The following is a 17,131-nucleotide window of genomic DNA, read 5'->3' as shown; positions in this document are numbered from 1 at the left end:
TTTCTCATGGTGCATGACAAAGAATTTGTGCTGGTAAAGTCACCCCCAAATTCTGGCTGATCATTCCAGGAGGTCTAACAAAGCAGCAGTGTCCTGATGGTTCTAATGCTGCTGGGCAGTGGTGCTGTCCCTCTGCATTCCAGCATGGACATGAAACCTGGAGCAATTAGCATTTCCTCCTGCTGTAGCTTTTAAAGTATTTTTACTTTGCTACTGTCTAGTTCATTAAAAAGGGTTTTCAAGCTTCCAGTAACAGAATTACTATTGACAATGTCATTAGAACCATAATTCCTGCACTTTCCAGAAGATCCATTGTGGTCCATAGTCACAGCCTGTCCATCTCCAGTATATTTTATCTCCTCAGCTTCATCCCCCTCAAATACTGGAGGGCCAAACCCACCAGTTTTTGTGAAGTGGATTTTAGCCCTGAATTCCGCCAGCCTCAAAAGTTCTTGGAGAATTACAGAGTTGTTAGCTGCTGTCTGACTGTTCCCATGGCTGGAAAGATGTGCAGGTGTGCTAAATTTATAACTGCAATTTATAGTGAAGGGCCCAGCCTGGCAGGTAAACACCAATGAGCAGCACAGTTTGGGTGGGAGCTGGAAACACCCAAGGAACAGTTTGTGAGGGATCAGCAGCTGTTTGGGGTCTAGCTCCTTGGAACAGAAACTGTCTGCGCTCTTCTGTCTGAGCTCGCTCTGCCCAGACAGGCAGTGCAGTGTTGGGATGAAGTGACGCTGCCCTCTGACACCCCAGGTGTTTATGTTCTCCTCTGCTTACCATGACTCAGGGTATCCTCAATAATAAACTCAAATACAATTCAGGTAAGGTATTCCGTTTCTGAGTTATTAGTGGTATTATTGTTGGATTTACAGGCTGTTTGCCAGGATGCTTTTACTCTAGGACAATAAAAACAGTGGAAAACCAGAAAAGGAAAAAATTCTCTGATCTCAAAGTCATCCCTGGGAGACTTTCAAACTTGGACTAGGACACAGCAGCAGGAGAGTTATGCTTTTCCTTAAAAGCAGTTTGTATGTGAGCTTCTGAAAGTTTGGATCTTTGCAAAACAGTTTTCTGAGTCATTTAGCGGCACTTTTTTGGGTTGGTTTAGACGGGAAACATTTCAAGAGTATAATGTAAATCAGGAAAAATTCAGCAAAGCCTATGAGAAATGGGTGAAATCCTGGCCCCAGTGATGGGGAAGCACAGTCTGGAATCATATCAGGCCCCTTCAGACCCAAAAGTGTATTTATTTGATGTTTGGAGATAACATCAATGAGCTGTTTGTACTTGCTGGCAGGATAAAATTGGCATAGAAAGGAAGATCTTTCAGGAAGAAGTTGACAGCTCATGCAATATTTCTATTTAACACAGGGTAGAGGAGATCAGAATTAATTTGGTGTTCTGTCAACTTCCACAAACACTCCCTAGCTGAAGTATGGTGTGTTTTCATTTAGGGTGGGTTTGCACTGGAGTTAAACAGGATGTTGAGATCCACCAGAGAGAGTTTGGGAGAGAAGCACTTATTTCCAATTGTGTTTTTCAGTGTTTTGAACTGAATGGTTTCTAGCTCCAGCTCTCGTATTAAGACTGATTTTGTTCCAGGTTGATACTCTTGAAAGTGTTCCATGGAAACACTTTTGAGAATTTGTTATGTTTGGCCAAGAAGGGGGGAAAAAAAAAACCAAAATAACACAAACCCAACAAACAAATACCCCACCTGAAAATCAGCTGTTATGATTTGGGTGTAATTTGAGTGAGGTGCTTTCAACAGGTGCCCCTTGTTAGAGGGAAACCAATCCTGGGCTCTGGAAGCAAAGAAAAGCCCCGGGCAGGGTGGGGCTAGACCAGTGCAATCCTAATTTTCAGCCTTTCCAGAATGGGTTTAGTTATCTAAGTGGGCAGCTAAATATAGTTGATTAGTTTGAAATTAATTAGGTTTTGTTTTAAAACCCCTATGTAGAGTCTTGTTCCTTGGTTTTCTACAAATGAAATTATGGAAAGCTAGATTTGGTTTTTAGATTTTTCTCCAGCTAGAGTCAGCTGGTCTTGACCCCAAAGTCCTTTTTCTGCCACCAGTGGATCCATGGAGAATGGAGAGGCTCACCTCTGAAGGTAAGTTTGTGCCTTCCATAGAAGTTTTTCAGGACTGTTTGTTGGTTACGCTGCGTGATGCCCGTTATTGGAAGATTTATGCTGTGTTTCTGTCTGGCTTTGCTTTGGAAATTAAGTGTACTTCAGTAAAAGCCATAGAGTTAAATATGTCTGGTTTTAATGAAGGAAACAAATATATTGATAAGACATTAGAAAACAACTTAATGCTGAGGAGAAAAGGAGATCTCTACTTCCAAAGCTAACTAAGGGTATTAGTTTGGTTTTCAACATTTTGAGAAGTCATGTGTGTTTTAGCATTGGGATTGGGAAGTGCTGGGAAACAATTCTTTGTTTTTTTTGTTGTAAATTGCTAAATGGTGCTTTGAGATGCTGAAGTGCCTTGTGTTACAGAGGTTCTGTAGGGCTGAGCAGAGAAGTCTGGTGTTTCTGCTTTAGGGCTGTGGCTGATAGAATCCAGGGGAGAGAGAAAACAGCCATAACGTGAGTGTGGCGAGGGGGTGGCCAACACCAGTTTTGTAGCTGCAAATTGATGCTTTCTTTTGACTCTACAGATTGAGGTGAAATTTGGGGATGTTTTTACCTGGAATATGATGGAAGTAGAAAATCTCCTGGTCAAAATAATTGTGGGTGTTTAGTTTAGAAGGAATTAGTTTGTGAGAGGCACTTGAATAGCCTTAAAGAATAAAAGGTTACGAGGCAATCATTCTTTACCATGTTCACCAAGTGTTGAACAAGAAATAATTGACTTGATTATTAGCAAGGTTGATTTTTTTTTTTTTTTTGGTAATTATTTTTAGTGCAGATGTAAACTCCCTAACCATGGGGATAAGCTGCTGAGAGCAATTGTATAACCTTGCAATTAGAGGTGTTAAGTAACAAGATGGAAAAACACCTGTTTAAAAATCATGCAGATACACCTGAACGTGATTCAGGGTCTGAGGATGGACTCTCCAATCCCTCATGTTCCTTTCCAGCTTGATGTTCCTGTGGTTTTGCAAACAGCTTTCAATTTTGTGGTAAAGAAGTTAAAATGATAACTGTTTTCAGCATTTATTTGTTCACGTAGTCCTTAATCCCTAGATTTATTAAAGAAAATCTAAACCTAGCAGGAACTTTTAAGGAAGGGATGGTGCTTTTCATGGGGTTAACCTTTGCCAGACTTTCTGGGCTGGCTGAATTAAGGCAGAGGGAGAAACTGCTGTTCCCAGAATCACTGAATGGTAACACCTGTAGGTGGCTGCAGGTGGAAGTAAAGACCCACAATCCCAGGCACCATTTTTTTTGGACCCTGTTCTTGAAAACAAAAGTGGGATGGGAGAGTCTGAGATGTGTGATCCTAGGAATTGCTAGCACATCCCTGCTTTTCCCTCCTGTCTGAGGTAGTGTTTGCTGTTCTTTACATAATGAAAGTCTGGATCCCACTGTTCCTAGTTGAATGTCCCACTCACAGGTCTTGGAAGCCTGTGTTGACTTTGACTTGTCTCATACTGTCCCTTATTGAGCCACCCCAAAGCAAAAATATGGTTGAAAGTAAGGAAAACCAAGGCTGCAAGTTGCAGTTTGTGTTTTTTCAGGTGTTATCTTTTCCCAAAAAAGCTTTGTGTCCCTACCTGGAAGCCTTGCTCACTGCTTAAAACAGTGGCCCAGAATATTTCTAAAACAATGGGGTGGTGAATTCACTGGAGTTGTGTCCCAGTCTGCTTCGAAAATCACTTTATGGAGACTATTTTTGCTTCTTGGTTTGTTTTGTTATTTTCCTATCTGTAAATATAGAGTTCAGGCTTCAGGCTAAATGAATTGAGAAGCTGTTTATTGTGTTTTGATCCCTGTTAATTGTAAATCAACTCAATTTTAAGATTCAGAAGGTAATTAATGTTAAATGTTGGGCATGAGAAGGTCGGTTCTGCAAGCTTATGTATGTGTCTAAGTATTAGAAGTATTTATTATTAGAAAAGGAGGGTTAAGGAACTTATTCACTGCACAAACTTTTGCTTTACTACTTTATTTTTATCCCACTGATATATCACTAATGGTTGATTAATTTGGCTTGTTATAGGAAAAAAAAAAACCAGCCTTAAAGACTTCATGTATTTTCCAGCTTTGTTAGCTTTTTATTCCATGACTGGAATCTTGCTCTAAATGCAATTTGTCACCTTTTTAATTATGGTGGTGGGGGAAACACCCCACAAATCTTTTAGTTTATAAATATGAAACCAAACATTTTGATTGGAACAGATTGGAACTTTGTTTATATTTTCTCATTGGAAAATTTATCTGAGGTTTTCTGTTCCTGCAAAAATAAATTAAGGTACAAATTCTGTAACAAAGCTGGGAAAAGTTTCATACCAAGTCCTCTGACCATTACTAATGAAAAAAGCCACAGTCTGTGTTTGCTCTTGTTTGTAGAGAAATTCTGCTGTATTTTGACCTCATTCCCATCTTTCAGCCAAAGCTCTTGGCAAAAGGCACCTACTGCTTTTGGAACTGCCTTGTGAAGTGGGATCAACATCTCCATAGGCAGTTCTCTGTCAGTACAACATGAATATAATTTTTAATAGTCCGTTTTATCACTGGTTTTATTTGCAGCCCCACTGTGCCATAATTAGGGATGATCTGTGCTGCAGTAATTTAGACTCCCAATTTTACCTCATCCTTGGCCCAGCATTCTTCTTCCTTGCTTGTCCTGTGTGTGCTGGAAAGCTCTGGTGGGGAAAGTCAGGAAAGAAAAGAAGCTATCCAAGGAGTTCACAGTCAGACATGGATTTAATGTGTGATACTTACACAGTTGCTTCATCCAAGTGGGTTTTTTTCTCCCTGACACTCCCAAAGCTTCCCCTGTCCCACAGGGCCTCAGGGCCTGGCTGCAGGTGTTGCCTGGTCCCTGCTGGGGTCAGGTGAGATCAGTGAGCCCTACAGCATCTCCCTCCATTTCCATCTTCTCAAATGTGCTCCCATACCTGTATCAGCTGATCTTTGATCCAGCAAACAATTTCCTGTTCCAGTTGTTTGCTGCCTGTGTTGGGCTGTGATAGCAGCACTCTTACATCTGTACGTGTTAATCTGCCCGTGCTGAGCCGTGCCCCTGGGTGGCCTTGTCATCTACAATCAGTGTCAGCCTTCCCTGTGCTTAGTGTTTGGGCTTAAATAATCATATTTTACTTCTTGGAGACATTGCTTTGCAACAGACCATGGAATGTCAAGTGGACGTTATCATTTGTTTGGCCCTGCTCCTGGGGCACCTTAAAAGTTTGGCTGTTTATTGAAAAATACACTTCCTTTGGGTGAGGAGAAAATTAGATTTTTTTATTTTTTTACTATCAGAAAATGTGACAAGAGGCTTCTTGTATATTGCAGTGACTGAAAAAATAAAGCACTGTGTTAGCTTATGTTTACAGTATATCAGTTTAGGTTGGATTACTCACAATTCTTTGCTTTGGAAGTGACTGAAAACCTCAGTCCCGCATTTCAGGGAGGAGGGATATAAAAGGGAACAGTTGGGGTTATATCCATGTTTTTCTCTGTATTGAAAGATGAAAAACATAAAAGGGAAGACACTATTTATGAAATGTAGACTTACTATATACTGGAAGTTATGAATTTGGCTTAAGCAACAGATGAGCGTTCAGTAATTCTCATTTTATTGACATGGCTTACACATATTAACCTGTTTTCTTGAGCAGAAATATTCTAGATGCGCAATTTCTGTTGTGGTTTCTAGAGGCTGAAATTGCTCACAGCAGTTAACTGTTCCTAGATTTAGGTAAGAGAGTCTTATTTGATTTGTAGAGTAAAAGAATTCAAAGAAAAAAAATGAGCTTTTATTTGTAAATGTCCAGTTTTTCCTTAGTTAAGTTTGTCATGGGCTCATTACTGACCTATAGGTAGTTGTTTGTCCTAGAAACAGTCATGGTTACTGAATATAAAGAATTTTAAAAAATCAAGGTTGTGCTGAAATGAATGTAGTTAAAATTCAGAAAGAGAGATTCCTTAATTAACTTAATAAAATTACTAATGGAAGCATTTTAACTGCTAAATTTAATTTACTTGTCAAGATATCAGGCTACAAAGAGGAGGGAAGAGTGGAAACTCTGCTTTCCATTATGATGTGCTCTATTATAGAATAAATTTGCTTAAAATGAAATATATCACAAAAAGCCATCAATGACATCTTAATTTGGAGCAGCCAGTTGAAAAGTAATTAGACTGTGAAGCAATCAGTTCTAGTAAATCAGTGTTTCCCTTTACATAAACATACGTTATTTATAAATAGGAGAGACTTCCAGAGTCTCAAGTAGCAAGGACTTTGGGTTTCTACTGTATGTGTGTTCTATTTTACATCACAAAGCTGTCAAAACAAAAGGAATTGGGGCTTGATTGGGAATTGATGCAAGGAAATGCTGGAGCAGAGGTTTCATTTTAACCGTTCCCTTTAAGGACGTGGCTCTGTGGGGCCTCCTGTTCCCACCCACAGAGGTTCATCTGTCATGGCACATTTTCTTTCAAAATTAGCCTAAACCCACTTCTAGGAAAGTCAAAAAATAGAAACACTGGGGAGAATTTCACCTTAACGATTCAAGCTGTCTCTTCCTGCATTTATCCTTCTAAGACCCTTGGTTTGTATGGCTGTGAGTGAATCCCATATTCCAGGGACAAGATGCTTTCCTACAGAAAGGTAGCTCAGCACACTTGTTGTGCCTGGAGTTTAAAGTTGGTGTTGTGGGATCTGATCAGTGCCAGGAACTGCATTCCCAAATGGAGCTGTGTGACTAGAAACTATTAATTTTACTTTTCTGAAGGAGGATGCTTGTGGCAAGGGAGGAAGGGGGAATTCTGCTTCACAGTCATAGAAATTTTGGAGGTAAAGTGGGAAACTTCTATGCTTTAATTTTTACCAAGAAGTTATTAACCTTTTAAACCATACCATAACAACAGAGCATTAAGTGAAATTTGAAACTGAGCAAAAGAAATTACTTCTTACATGGTGTGGAACTCCTGGAACAGTTCAGATCCTCATTGATTTGAACTATTTTGGTGTTTTCCTTATAGTAAAATCTTTGTGCTCCACAGATGTGCTGCAGCTCTGGTCTGGGTGACATCACTGAGGTGGGAAAACAGCTGCTTCCATTTGGATTAGTGCTTGGGACAGGGGTCTATAAATGTTAGAGGTACTTCTGGGTGCTCTGGAAAGTGAGTTAAGACAGCATTAAATGATGTTAGTGAATGTGCTGAGAGGGAATATGTGAGGAAGTAAAGCAGGAAAGTGCCATCTGTAGTGAAAACTGAATTCATCAAAGTCCTTTCAGCTGGGAGTTTCTCTCTCTCTGCCAGGCAGCCCATGAGTTGAAAGTTTATTTTGTTTTTCATGATTTAATAGCAATTTACCTGAGAAATCATAACTGTCATGCTTTTCAGAAGAAGATTTTGGCTTTCCCAATCAGGCAAAATAAAGCTCTCTTTCTCTGAAGCTGAATTTGGCAGGATCTGATCCCTTCTTCTGTACCAAGGCAGTACCTCAGAAGAAATGCCAGTGGCGTAACTTAGAGTTGTGCTCAAAAAAGGCAGCCTGGGATTAGAGCAGCTTCATGTGCTGTGCCTGCACACAACTTGGGTGCAACAAAGTGTGCAAGTTCTTTAAGCCCAAACTTATTATTCCGGGTGTACAATTGTAAAGGACAGTGTTATAGTTTAACACAGGGCTCTTGGGAGCATGCTTTCAGTAAATATGCTGCTTATAAAACAGCTTTTTTGCAAGCAGCATGTTTATTATTAATTTAATCTCTTTGGTTTTAAATGCATGTGTTTTTACTGGTGGTTTCAGAAGTTAAGCTGGAGGTGTTAGTGAAAATGCAACGTGTTCTGTTAATTGTTGTGAGCATTCTTCTGAAAACTTATCATTGAATGCACTTTGTCTTTTATGTCACTGGGAAATAATTCTTTGATGTGCATCTCTGTATATTTCATAGTGGCAGTCTGAACCCAGTGGTAGTGCACAGATTTTTTGCCTTTAACCTCTTTTGATCACAAACCCATTAGTTTGGGATCACAAAAATCAAGTTGTTCCTTTAGCTGAGGAAAACTCTGTTGATTTCCTTAGTCAGCAGCTGAGCTACGTCTGCAGCAAGTTTCATCTTTCTGGGGGCAATAGCGATGAGTTGCTCCAACTCCTGGAGCAGGGGAGGCTTTACTGAGCAGAGAGGATGTGCAGGCAGGGGTGCTATCCCTAATTACTGCTTGCTACAGGGCTGTGCTCTCCTGATTCTCTGTCATGTGACAAAGCTCCAGCTTTAAAGATGAATTGGTGACTGTTCAGTACAGAATCTGCTGTTTCTGGATTGTGCTCTTTGGGAGTTCTCACCTTCTTTTTTCCTTAATAAACTTGCAGGTTATGGTCATTTTTGTTGTCTTCATGGTGCTCTTATGGGGACAGAAGGCAGCTGAAAGTGCTGTTGTTTCCACAACATCTTGCTTCTCTTCTCCTGCTGCCTTTCATTCTTCACAGAGTAATAGAAGAATAAACAGAAGAAACCCAATTATATTTTGATGCGAGCACAGTGTGCATCGTGATCATGACTTGTGTATCAGAGAGCTTCAGTTTCCTGTTGACTTGGTGGCATGATATTTAACATTCTCTTTTATTAGCTATTTACAGCAATTTTGTATTTCTGCTTAGCCTAATGATTACAGCAGAGTCCACCCTGGAGAGTTCAGCCTCCAGCCTTTGAAGGTCTCATTTGAACATCTTTGCAACTGTAAGGAATGGCTTGAGGCTGTGCTATTTAACACAAAAGAGAAGAGGAAAAACGCAATGAAAAAAAAAAAAACCCTCTTATTTTTGTTTGTCCTTATTCTGGATTGTTAACGGCTTTCAAAATATAGGTCAAAGATATGTGGATATGCAGTAAATGAAGGCTGGGGCAGCTGTTAATGGAGGGTATGAGGCACTTTGTCTGAAGGCACTGAGCATTAAACACAACCTCATCCCTTCCTACCATTCCTGCTCCTGCTTGTTCTTTGGTCTCTTGGCTTGTACCACACCAGCCACTCTTCCTCTCCAGCTTTTTATGATCCCCTTCTGAGGGCACAGAGACTGTGCAGTACAAACACATTTTGCACTCACTTCAGGTAGTTTCCCTCTAGTAATTTACATTCCATTATGTGCTTTGTCTTCCTGGATTCTTCATTCCCATTGAAGAGTTGAATACTTGGAAGGAAAGTTCCATGTATGGGCAGGAACCTTAAATTCAGCTCGTGGGGTAGAATCTGGCCCAGTTTTCGTATGTCACCCCCTGTGCTGAGTGTTGAATGACCTGTCCCCACCTGTAGTGCAAGGTCACTATATTTGCAAGGGTTATTTTTGCAAGCTGTGATTTGTATCCTGATGCCTGCTTATTTATTTATTTGCACTTCTGTCTGTGCTTGGCATCATTGAGGGTTTAACAAAGATGATCCCAATTGGAGCCCTCTGTATTTGCATACTGTGGCTGCCACAGTCGTCCCTTGCTGAGACACTCATTTGACAAGTCAAAAATATGAAAAAGTTTGTTGTTTTTAATACACATATTTTATGTGTACATACATAAAATACACATTTAAATATGTGTATTTAATACACATATTTTAATACACATATTATAGATGGATTAAGTAATTTTTTTCAGACACATTACAACAGTTCAGAAATACTGTCATTTAGTGTTGACTTGGTTGTTTTCATCCTTTCTTTCCAACCCATCCCCCCCATTTCTTCATTTTCCTTAGCAGAGGAAAGTACAGGTTATAGACTTTATTAATTTGGATATAATGGAAGAACAGGCCAAGGGGAAGCGGTTGCAAGGAAACTTTTAAATGTAAATTATAGCATGGTACATGAACTTGATGGTATAAATCTTACAGCACTTAATAGGTTTGGGACACTAAAATATTGTGCAGGACACAGTCCGTGTTTGGAAGTCTCATTTCCCATTGATCTGGATGTAAATATCTTCCTGATTGGAGTTGATTCCCCAGAACCTCAGGTTAATGAGGAGAAAGTTTCCAGAGAACCACAGTCCTTGGTGCTGCAGTTGGAGTTTTTCAGAGCGTGTTGCATTGGTAGGGTACAAGGTCCCAAGTGGATATGTGTCTGTCCCAGGGATAAAGCTAAAGGATGTTTCCAGGAATCTCCGCCTTTTGGAAGGAGATAAACTTTCAGTGTCTTTCTCTGCAGGAACTGAATCATGTCCTTACCTTTTGGACATAGTTTAGGCTTCTTTTTTCTTCCCAATGAGTATGAATCCTTAAAATAGCTTTTAATATATCCACAGAAGGAATTGCATAAATAGACTTTTGCAATATAATTTATATTGGAATTTTCTAACTATAGTTATTATCTCATGTGGTTCCAGCACCTTCCTTGCTGGGTTATTGTATCATTGGCTGCTGACCTTAACTCCGCTGTCTAGAAAGGGAAAATGAAATTAAAAAAGGAAATGAGATTCCACAGGAAACAAAGCTGGAGGAAAACAGACTTCTTTAACTGCACATGGGCAGCATCTCAGTTTCAGGCACGTCCTGCAGTGGTGGGTTCCAGTGCCATTCCAGAATGGTCCCATTGCCAACCAGGTGGAGCAGCCTCTTGGGAGCCAAGGCAGGGTGAGACCATGAGAAATCTTTCAGGTGAGCACATGATGTCAATCACTATATATATTTTTAAGCACTCGCTGTTACTAAGAAAATCAGAGAATTGATGCCTTTTCTACTGTTTTGCTTGTTGTTCCTAATGTGTTAAGTAGCTCTTGGAGCAGTTGCCTTCGTGCATCTGTGGTCCCCAGGACAGCGTTGATGAGAATGGCAATAATACTTATCACTTAAATGACATTTTGCAAATTCCAAGTGTTGGGCAACAAACATTAATTAGCTCTCACAAGAGCCTGGCTGTGAAGTAGGTAAGTGCTGTTATTCCCCGGTGGCACATAGGGAATCAAAACTAGAGAGGTAAATCCTTCAGGGAGTCACCAGCCCTTGGGCAGGAACTGAGGCTGGTGACTTTCTGCTTCCCAGCCTGTGTCAGAGGATGCACTGCCTGCATCACAGCTTTAAAATACGCTCCTGAATTCACACAAAATAACCTGGCACATTAGTTCTACTATGCTTGCATCTTCAGGTGGAGCTTACAGAGCTGTGGCTGATATTCACAGGGGAACTGTTCCTGTGCCCCAGTCACAAACCCAAATTTTGCTGTTAAACCATTCTTTAACGCACTTCTTTGGGCATGCCCAGAGGTGTGGTAGGCAGAAGAATGCAGAGAGAAAGTTGAGATATCAGTGTGGTGAAATTATCCATGCACTGGTCAAAATGGACTTTTTTTAATGCAGAGATGCTATGCCAGAAGTTGAGTGATGTACCAGCAATGTCTGCTGATAGTGCTGGGAAGAGCAGAAACATAAGTCAAAACCAAAGCAGAGTGGTTTGGATTGCAAGAGACTTTAAAGCTCATCTTGTTGCAGCCCCTCTGGTGTGAGCGGAGACACTTTCCACTATCCAAGGGTGCTCCAAGCCCATCCTGACTTGCACACTTCCAGGAGTGGGGTAGACACAGCTTCTCTGGGCAACCTGTGCTAGGGCCTTACCACCCCCCACGGAAGATTTTTTTCTTAATGTCCAGTCTAAACCTGTCCTCTGTCTGAATCCATTCCTCCTTGTCGTGTCACTCCATCCCTTGTAAGCAGTCCCTCTCCCTCTTTCTTGTAGGCTCCCTTCAGGTATCGGAAGATCACAGTTAGCTGACCCCTAAGCCTTCACTTTTCCAGGCTGAACAAAATGCAGGGATCTTTCCAACCTGTCCTGGATTGTCACAGGGACACTTCTAAAGCTGTTTTGACCACTGTGTGCCTCTGATTGCTGTACTTGGATCAAATGAATTACTGGAATACACTATTCACAAGTCCCTCCTCTTCACAAATTCCTAGCTTGTAAGCTTCTCTCAGAAGTTGCCAGCAACTTTTTTCAAAGGAAATTGTCAGACCAGGATAGTGATGGTGGTCTGTGCCCCTGTGGCAGCCATTCCTGTATCCTGGTTAACAGCCAGACAGAGCCAGGGCTCCAGTGTTTGGTAGCCTCTGGGTCCATTTATATAATGAGTTCCCCCCCATGGAAATTTTGCAGTCTGTAGTAAAATCATGTTTAATAAACAGTTTCTAACTGTCTTTCACTGCTGTTGTATCTTAAAATAGTTTTTATTGATCAACAGATGCAGTATCTCCAGATATTCTTGGGTGCAGTAAAAGTCCCTGCTGTCTTTTGGTAACCCTATAGATCAGATATTAACAGCTCAAGTTCTGTGTTTTCTGTTGGAAAATACATTTCTGAGCAGGGTATTTTGCATGTCTGAAATCCAGAGCTTGACTGTCCACTTACAAGTGGGAGGTGTCCTTGCCTGTGGCAGAGGGTTGGAACTGGATGAGTTTTTAATGTCTCTCCCTAATGGAGTCATTCCATGGTTAATTCAAAATCACCTTTCCAGGATCCTGCCCATACCTGCATTTAAGATGTCATGGCTCAGATCAGTGGAGCCGAACTGACGCTGCTTTGAACATCTCTGGCTTTCCTGGGTTCTGTGCAATTGTTCCTTCATGGTTGTGCTGTGGGTATTGGCAGCTACTTTGAAAGCTGGAAATGCCAGGTACTCACAGGTATTTGAGTTTGGTACCTTGAAAATATAGTAAATTAATTATCTTTGAATTGCATGCTTTGTTTTCATTTTCCATCCATTCTCAGTTAACTGCTTGTACAAAGCCAGAAGACAAAATTCAGAACCATAGGCAGCTATTTGAAATGATTTTAGGGACAAGGCAGTGGATTAAAGCCTTAAGTGAATGCTGCTCACAATAAAGGCAGTTGTGGAGATATTTGTCTCTGTTTTTATGAATAGCAAAAGGATCATCAGTAAACATGATTAAATTCAAAAACTGTGAAGAAGATGCACTCGTGTGTGTATGAAGTCAATAATTGCAACAAACCCGTATTGTCTTGCAATTACAAAGGTGCCTGTGCAGTTCATGTTGGCATTTGATTAAGGAGAGAGGGAAAATCTCAGTGCAAGCCGAATACCTTCAGAAAACTCAGCAAAGTCTGTGTTCTGAATGTACTTGAGTGAATCTGAATACTGAAACACACATGACAAATAGAAATCATGTAGTGCTTGGAGACCTCTACAACCTCAAATCATTACTCACAATTTATTTGCTTTTCTTTCTGTAAATCAAAACTTTATTGTTTGAAGATATTTATGACATTCAATTTCCTCTTTTTTTTAGGGGAGCTATAGGAAAAAAGTGAGTAATTTCAGCGCTTTGCCTTCCCCTTTCTCCTCATTTTAGTGCGTGTTGTATCACATGGGGATGTGTGCAGGTGTATAAGGAAAATAATGTCATGTAGTTATTAATCTTTCATCCACCCAAATTTTGCTCTTTCTTTTTTTAGTTATGTTCTCATCTTCATCCTCTTTGCCCATCTTCCTGTCTGTATTCCTATTACTCTCTTTATTTGAATTTTTGCTTCTTGGGGTTTTTTCCCCCCCTTCCTCTTTCACAGTCCTGTGTTCCTGGAGGTGAAACTCTGACACGCTAAACCAATGTGCCATTTAATTCCCTGATTTTTATGAATCTCTTAATTTTGTGCTCTGAGTGCAGGTGCTGTTTTGTGATGAGGTGAAGAATTGGTAGGGGAAAATACAGTTAGCAGTGATTAATACCCAGTGAAAAATAAAATGTGTGAGAGAGGTGAAAAATGCCAATAATGAGCAGGATCACAAAACCAGGGAATGAAGTGCTCCATTGACTTTAGTGTGTCGCCCTTTTGTTTCCAGAAATGCAGGTTATAACTCCCAGTGCAGGTTGCTGGTAAAAACCTCATCCTAGTGCCAGGGTTAGTCCCTGTCTTATGGCTGTGACACAGTTGGATGTGGGTGACACTTCTTGTGCAGGAAACAGAGTCATGGGACGGCCTGAGGATGGGTTGTGGAGATGCAATTCTGCAGGATTTGGACTTATGACTTGCACAGACCCTGCATTTACAATTTAAATAAATCAGTTGCATTCTGCACTTGTATTTAACAGAATTCTGGAGACTAAGCTCGAGGATTCACAGCAATAAGAATTCCTGAGAAGCCAAACGTTAATCTGTATTAAAGGTGAGACAGCCACCATTTCACACCATATTAATCATTGCTTTGTACACAGTCTCAAACACAAAAGTGAATTGGAGCCGTCCAGCTTCTAAATTTCTTCAGTCACTTCAAAATAGGAACAAATCAGTAAAAAGTAAAAGAAAACACAGTAATAACCATCGCCTCATAACTCACTGATGTGTGTCATCTCAGAGTTTAAACTGTATTTTGGAGAATGTAAGGCCAACAACACTCCCCATGAAAAAACAGCAGTGTTTCCAAACATTCAAAAGCTGCAGATGAGCTGCATTGCTTTATGTTTGTTGCTTTGAAGTTTTGAAAAATCCCCTTTCCTTGGCTCTGCTGTGTCACACTTGAAAATATTCAGGTTGGGTTTCTTGTTCATTATATAAAAAAATAATGATCTCGGAAGTATTATCATGTTTGTTTTAAAGAAACTATTTTCTACGCTTTAATTAAAAGTTATAATTCACTATCTTTTGACCAAGTTATCTTAAATCTTAATCTTATTGGTAATGGGTACTGGGTCAGATTCAAAGAGAAATACAATCCTTACTTAATGCAAACAGTAAAAATATCAGCATTTGTAGAGATATGGTTGAGTTCAATTCATGTGCTGTACTAACTCTGCCTGTTAATTAGAAATATTCTCCTACTTATGCAAGAACACTGGGGGAAAAGGGCATTCTCTTCCTCATTAGATATTCCATGGGAATCACAAATGGACAAAACCAGGCCTAGTATGATGAGTGTTTTGTTATTAAAGCACTTTAATAAGGTTAATGCATCCATATGAATGGTTTTCAAAATAAGTTTCTGTAGTTTCAAAGGTATGCTCTGGTCTAGTAGAGTAATAAGGAATTTCCATGTGGGGAAATAGCCAACCTTTTAATTTTGGTATGCAGGGTTCTCCTTTATTTTCCATTTATAAAAAGCCAATGAAATGTACAGTTTGAAATGCCTGTGGAAGTAATTCTCCTTATTCTCCTTGCATTCTGGTTAAAAGCTGTCTTATTGTGCTGTATCTGAGGAAAAAGTGAGAAAATACTGACTTTATATGCAAAACAGGGAGTGAAAAGTAAAAATAAAATACGGACCGTAAAGGACAATTTATGCCTTGCTAAAATGTGGAGTTGAGTGCTTTTTTTTCTACTCTGACTTTTCATAAAGGAGAGCTGAAGCTGCACTGCAAGTTGAAAGGTTTCTAAAAGAAAAGAGAAAATCTTTCTGCGTCAAAAACTGCAGCAAGTGGGACCTTATCTATATGCATTACTTTGATTTCAAATTATTTTTAGCATGGCTTTTATTGTACTCATTGTTACGTACATAAATCTTTAAAGTAATACGTTTTGTAAGAAATGGTCATAAAAATTTACAGCCAGTAACTTTTCCCCTGTCCCTTACAATGATATTCTACTAAAACCATTAAATGGTTCTCATTAATGCCCTTTAAATGATTGTGTAATGACCCACAATCGCTTGTAAGTGAACAACCATTAAAGAATTACCAGTTCTTAGCATGCTTTTAAGTACGGTTTAAATACATGGGAGGTAATGTATAATATATTAGAAAAAGTGTTAAATTTGAAATTGTGAAAACAGGATGGCCACCGAAGGAAGGGAGTGGGCAGAAAACCTCTCCCATGCTGACTGCAGCCCTTGGAGAACAGTCCAGCAGCATTCCTTGTTGCACATTTCCAGCAATGCATCCGTATTTATTTGTTCTCTACAATCACTTGGGTTTATGAGCCTGATATTGAAGTGATTTATAAGGAGCAAAATGACACCGCAAGGGTGATTTCCATACAAATATGCTGAAATCCAAATCCTATCCATACCTAATGGCTGTTATTGGGGAGTGTGACCCACCTGGTGCTTGCAAAGGGCAGCTCTGAACCCAAAGATGGAAGGAGAAATCGTCACTTCAGGGGGTCACAGTATGAGAGAGGGGCATGACCGTGCACAGCTGACCTTGAGAAATCCCAGCAATGTTCAGATCTGGATGCAAAGGAATGCGATTGATGGAAAAGACATTTTTAATAAAGAGCATTAATTTAATGCAAAGTCAGAGGCACTTTGCAGCATCTTGCCACCGCAATTCCAGCTTAACCCGCTGCTGTGATCCCACCTTGGATGAGGGAGCTGGAGTGGCAGCTCTGTGGGTTGAAGGGGGCTCTTTGCAAATGTAATCACAGCAGCTGCCGAAAGCTAAATGCCTTTCACAGCTTGGGAATGGCCCTTGAGGTTTGGAGGCTGTGGGGAGAGCCCACACCCAAGGGGTGCTCTCACTTCCAAGCTGCTGGCTGGAGGAAAACAGTATTTGGCAGCTGCCCTGTGCAGCAAAGTTGCTTTCTGAACTCCAGTCCTTGTGCTGAGGTGGGATACATAGAAATCCACCTCATGATCTGAATACTTTTTCTCTTGCTAACTTGGCTCTCTTATTCCTACAATAACAACTCTCTGTTCAGCCTCGTAACCTTAAAATGGTATCTGAGGAAAAGGGATTTCTGTTTCTCCAAAGCAAGATTATTAGGAAGTGGAATTCCCATTACCTGATATTTTGGTAGTTTTTAGCTCTGTTACCCTGTACTAGCTTCTGTAATCCAAGTGCTTTGCTTTGGGCAAGTGGACAAATTTTACTTGAATTCTTAAAGCTTCAGGGTTGCAATGGAGAGAGTCAAACAACATGGAAAATGGGTATGTGTTTGGATTTGTTTATTTCTCTTTTATATCTGAGAGTTACATCTCTAGACTTTCTGTTAGCAGCCTGGCTGGCCTGTTGTTGGCTTCAAGTGCAATTGGTTTAATTCCAGATCACTTGGTCCAACAGAGATTTGAGTCTAGAGCTCC

General features: G+C 40.3%; 1 long non-coding RNA gene across 1 annotated transcript in view; it reads left to right on the top strand.

The window, feature by feature from the left end:
- The first annotated feature begins 1,866 nt into the window (after positions 1-1,866).
- The window catches only part of LOC120750668 (uncharacterized), a 44,672-nt gene continuing 29,407 nt past the window's right edge, over positions 1,867-17,131 (top strand). Inside the window, exon 1 of the long non-coding RNA XR_005700095.1 lies at positions 1,867-2,115. This is a non-coding gene — a long non-coding RNA (uncharacterized LOC120750668). The remainder of the gene's footprint in view (positions 2,116-17,131) is intronic.

The sequence above is a fragment of the Hirundo rustica genome, chromosome 3 (assembly GCF_015227805.2).
Source record: "Hirundo rustica isolate bHirRus1 chromosome 3, bHirRus1.pri.v3, whole genome shotgun sequence".
NCBI lineage: Eukaryota > Metazoa > Chordata > Aves > Passeriformes > Hirundinidae > Hirundo > Hirundo rustica.
Note: the sequence above shows the minus strand (reverse complement) of the source record. Positions and strands in the feature narration are given on the sequence as shown.